This window comes from Eschscholzia californica, unplaced genomic scaffold (genome assembly GCF_041429995.1).
Source record: "Eschscholzia californica isolate CP2 unplaced genomic scaffold, dmEscCali1.0.p SCAF_2, whole genome shotgun sequence".
Lineage (NCBI taxonomy): Eukaryota > Viridiplantae > Streptophyta > Magnoliopsida > Ranunculales > Papaveraceae > Eschscholzia > Eschscholzia californica.
This window is the reverse complement of record NW_028238309.1, coordinates 22033373-22039011: the sequence shown is the minus strand read 5'-3', so window position 1 is coordinate 22039011 and position 5639 is coordinate 22033373.

Here is a 5639-nt window from a genome sequence, read left to right as displayed (position 1 = left end):
TACAGTGGGCAGTCTTCTTTCTTGCTAGTAAGGTTGGTTCGTCACCTTACATTTCAGATTTTTTAATGTTCGCGTATGACATTGATAACTCAATTTCATCTTTGGAAGAGTTCATATATATATACTAGGATATACCCATGCCTCCGCCACGGCATAATTTGTGGAGAGATAATCGTGTGAAAATAAGTAGGAAGTGGGAAGGAAGAGAATTTAGTGGGTGGTTTGTAACTAATTTTCTGAACATGTGGAGAGATCATAGGATGTTTAAGGGAGAGTTCTGAAAAAAAACGTGGGAGGGAGAGAATAGTGGGTGGATGGTTATTTTTCTAAAATTTAAAATCAGCTATTAGATTAGAAATAAATCGGACGATAATGAATATCTAGAGATAAATCCTACGGTCCTTCTCAAAAAAGACCATTGCGTTATATATATATATATATATATATAAATATATATATATATTTTTAATTGAATACTATGAGTTGTTTAATGTTGTGTTAAGTTCTAAATGTCTTGGTTGCAGGGGAAACTGACCAAAGCTTAAATTATGTTGTTGTCCGTGGTTGCTTTTCAATTTTCAGTTAGAAGTATGATGTCTTTGTATCTTGGTAAGGAATGCAGATTGTTAGGGAGAGAAATCAAGGCAGGTCAGGTATTTGAGCAGCCAGGATCATCTTCTTGATTTTATGTTGAAATTAAGGTATGCTGCAAAATAGATACGCTATATGGGCAGAACGTATAGAGTTACAGAGTGATGGTAGTTTTTCTCGACTTATGGTTGACTAATTAAACAGTAGACCCTTAAAGGTTTGTGACATAATACAGTTCTGACATCTGAAATCATTAACTCGGGCAATCTGGAATCCCCACAACCATATGTTACCATGTTTTGTGAAGTGATATTTTTGTCTGCCCTTTTTTGTGCTTATGTTAGTTTGAGTGAGTTTCTTCATGTATTCTTTGTGTTCGTTTGAGCTTGTTTGAGTTTTTTCATGTATTGTATCTTTGGGTTTGTGTTTATTTTTATTGTTGTATTCTTATGTCGTTGTGTTTGTGTTTGCGGCTGTGTTCGGTGTTTGTTTCCCTCTGTGTTTGAGTTTGGAGTTTATTTTTGTATTTGATGGTGTAATTGATGTATGAGTTTGTGCATTTTTGTTGTATATTTTTTGCTGATTGGATGGATGCATTCATGTGTGTGTTATCGTACTACTTGCTTTTGTATTTTGTTGTTATCGTATTCTTTGCAAATTTCGAGAAATTGGTTTTCTCGCCCACAAGACCATTACAAGTGTTTGGGCATCTCCAACACTTGGGTTTTGGTTCTTGTTGGGAGTCACTCACATTCACTTTCTTACGTCACATGTGCATTCGTTCACATATCCATGCATGCAAACATGTAAATTGCACTGCAGATCTTTGAAGTTCACACTTATTCGATTGACTGCTTAACAAAATCCACTTTTATTGATTGCCTATGTAGCAGATCTGACTTGATTGTTATTGGATTAGTTTAAGAATGTTAACAGATCTGACTCCTTGCAGCTCTTGTTCAGAAGGTATGTTTTCATTTCGTGGCACTTGTATAGTTTGTAAAAGTCTACACTGCACACATTATTAGATGTCCTTTCCTCAGATAGTTTTTGTCTGTTAGCTGTATACTAGTTATTAGCTGGATACTAGTTATTAGCTGATACTAGTCACATGTTAGTTGTTTAACCCTTTCCTAATTATATAATTTCGTAAGATAGTGTTTCCTGGTTGTATAGTTTCCTAATGTGAGTAACATTTTCTTCGTCCAGTCGAAGGGTTTTTCATTACAAGGAAATAGGGTTTGGAGGTGCAAGCTCCAAAAAGACGAATTCGGGCCATGTTATTGTGGTTTATTCTGTTATATGCTTAGATATCATCTTGAGTATCATGAGTTAAAATCCATACCAATAAGTTTTGATATTTGCTAAATACTGTTATGGTGTTACGTCAGGCCATTAATCATGGTTTCCTTTCCCTTGGTTGGTATTCGGCTCTGATGTATGCTCAACATATTGGGATTTTCAACTAAAGGTACCTAGGTATATTTAAACAAATGTGTCCTTTTATAAGTCCAATTGTAAATGTTTATGTGGGCATCTTGAGAACCTTATATTTGACCTTTATTATGCTGTCTCATTAGTTGTTAAAATGCATTTTTATGTATTAACGAGGGTCCTACTTTTCGTGTATCAAGTGTGTGTGAAGTTGAAAGTCAGTTTGCACTTATCAAGTGAGTTTGAAGTTGAAATTCTCAACTCTCTCATTGTTTTAGTTGTACCCTGTTTGAACTTAGTATTTTGTTAGTATATCCAGGTAGACCACGCCTCTATTATTTTCCTTGTTGCTTTTAGAGAAACTTTTGGCACTCCCTTATTTTCCTGTAATCTTCCTGAATTACTTTTTTCATTTCTTGTTTTCTAGTTAGGAACGCAAATCATTAGGAAGAGGAATCACGGCAGGCTGAAGAACCAGCGCACCCGGAATTGTCTTGTCGATTTTATGTTAAGATCAAGGTATGTTGCAAAAAATATACGCTAATAAGAACATAACTTACGAAGTTGCATAGTGTTGGTAGCTTGAATTCTTGACCAACGGTCAACTAATCATAGCTTTAGGTACACTATACTTCTAAAGGTTTGTGAGATAATAGAGTTTTGGGAAATATTAACTCATGAAGTTTGACATCTCCCACTACCATAAATCCTCTTGATTATCAAGTGTTGTTTTTGTCGTCCTTTATAATGGTGTTAGTTTGATTAAGTTATTTCGTGTATTTTTTGTTTGTATTTCTATTTGTTTGGGCTTGGTTGAGTTTGTTTGTGTATTTTATTTTTGTGTTTGTGTTTTGTTTGTGTTTATGTTTCTTTTTTCTTATGTTATTATTATTGTTTTTTGTGTTTGCGTTTGCGTTTGCGTTTGGGTTCGGTATTAATTTTTGTTTTGTATTTTCTCGTATTCTTTTTCTGCATAGAGTGCGTGCATGTGTGTCTTACTGGACTCCTTGTTAGTGTATTTTTCTCGTATTTGATCCTCTGCAAAGGTCGAAAATTGATTTTCTCAACCATACGAAGATTACAAGTGTTTGGGTTTCTCCAACATTTGGTATTTGATCCTTATTGAGGGTCTGATCAGTGTCATTATCTTACTAAATTACGTGCATTTATTCACGTAATTATGCAAGCAAACTCGTAAATAGTCCTTTAGGGGCTTTACTGATCCAATAATTTTCCTTTGGAAAGCTTTTTCAGTACAAGGAAATTGAGTTTTAAGGTTTAAGCTCCAAAACGACGAACTCAAATGTTTATACTCTTATATTTGCATACTAATGAGTTTTGTTTTTAACTGATATTTGCTAATTTCTGCTATGGCATTATATCAGATTAATAATTAGGTTTGCTTCCTTTGGTTGGCGTGGGTACTAACATACGCTCAACACATTTGGATGTTCAACTATAGGAGCCCTTGTAATCTTGCATGTTCAAACTTGTAAAAGAATGTTCATTGTCCCTCTGTATTTCCAACTGTAAGTGTTTATTGAGCATCTTGAAAACCTCGAATTTGATTTTTTTCTTACACTTTCTCATTAGTAGTTGTTAAAATGCTTTTATGTGTTGATGAAGATCCTATTTTTCATGTATTCTTGTGGTTTTGAAGTATGAAAAAGTACGAAATTGCAATCACATTGTCAAGTCTTGCACGGGAAACCATCGTATCAATAGATAGAGCTGTTGCATTAAGCGTAAAGTGCTTCTTCAACCTTTGTCTTACTTTTGTTGGTTGTGTTTGAAGAGAAAAAAGTAATATTTGTATTGTAAAATACAATCTTCTTGTGGGTGTTTTGGACTTTGTTTTCGTTTTTTGTAATACCATAGATTTTATTCATTGATGTGTTGTGAAACCTTCTCAAGATTGCAATTACTTACCGGTGTGACTTCACTAAGTGAAGGGCGTGTTTCAGAAAAGGTAATAAGACTACCTTTTCAAATTACCACGGTGTTTTTATACTTGCTTTGTGATGTACTGGGAGCTATGTTCCCACATACTTAGATGTGGATTCAAAACTCACACTGCCGTATGGTAAGATTTCCTTTATTCTGGTCACAGGTTATTTAATCTTTTTATGACATTGGTGTTTGTATTTTGCTTCTTCTTAGTTCATATATTTCTATTAACCTTGTGCACGTCGTGCGCTGATATAAGCTTAGACTTTAGAAGGTAAACTCAATTAACTATTAATGTAGAGGGGGTTAGTTAAAAGCAACCCATGGTTCATGTTTGGGGGTTTGCTGAAATATGACTTGCAAAAACATCTTCGAACTTCGAAGTCCCGCCAGTGGAGAAGTGATATGGATGCCTCTTGTTTCTGTTAATTTTTCCGTTTGTTACGTCAAATTCTGCTTTTTTTGGTCTTTTTGGATTAAAATATGTTTGGAGTTTCACTCTGGGGTTATGTGACACAATTCCAGATAATGAGATTCAATATGTAATAAGTCGCCGCATAATAGGTGAAACTTAGTTTAATATCGAGGATGCCATATTGTAAAGCACTTAAGCTTGAAAAGTAATCATTTTTCATGATGATGGTCTGTATAAGAAAATATTAAGAAGTAGAATACCTCTCAAAGACCACAAGCTCTAAAGGGAAACAACTAAACTAAAATTAAATACTTATGTAAAAGATCTCTTAGAGCAATTTTATGCTGAAATGGACATTTCACAAAACCAGTAGTTACATATATGATATTGCATCTCAACGGCCATTTATTCTCAAATAAATTTCAATTTATTGCATGTTAAAGCACTAAACTATCCATTGGTCTTTTTGTAGTCCTTTTGCGCTTTTCTGTTTCTGTGTCTTCTTGTGTTTGTGTTAGCTTAAGTTAGTTTGCTTGTCTATTTTTGGGTTTATTTTTGTTTTTGTATTTACGTGTCTCTCGACTTCTTTTGTATGTGTTTGTGGTCGTAAATGTGGTTGTGTTTTGTGTTTGTGCTTGGTTTTTGTGTTTATATTTTTTTTTTCGTGTTCGTAAAAGTGTTCATTTGTGCATTTGTATTTGTGATCCTGGTCATGTTTGTATCTGATCGGTGGTTTTGTTTGGTGTCTGGCTTTGTGTGTTTGTATGTGTTTTGTGGCGTGGATGTTGTTATTTTTGGTGTCTGGTGTTGTGCTTATGTTTACTCTTTGTGTTCATTTGTGTGTATGTATTTATGTTCCTGATGCTGTTCGTGTTTTATTGGTGGTTGTGTTTGAGTTAAAGAGTTCGGTGCTTGTGTTTGTGTGGTTGTGTATTTGTTTGTGTTCGTGTCAGTGTTCGTTTTTTGGTTAGTCTTTGGGTTCTTGTTCGTGTCAATGTAGCTTACCTAATTGGAGGAGATACAATTTCCAAGTGGTGTAGTTTCCGGTATGGAGATTGATGTTGTTGTGGGTTACCTATTAGATTCTTTGGTATAGGATCAAGTTCCAAACATAATATTATTCGTTTCTTCTGGCTTTCCTTTTATCATCGAAAGATTTGTGTATATGATTGTATTTGCAGATAGATGCTGCTACAAAGCGGAAACTCTGCTGGACTGCTTTCAACGAGAAGGGAAATTGTGTGGCTATCGC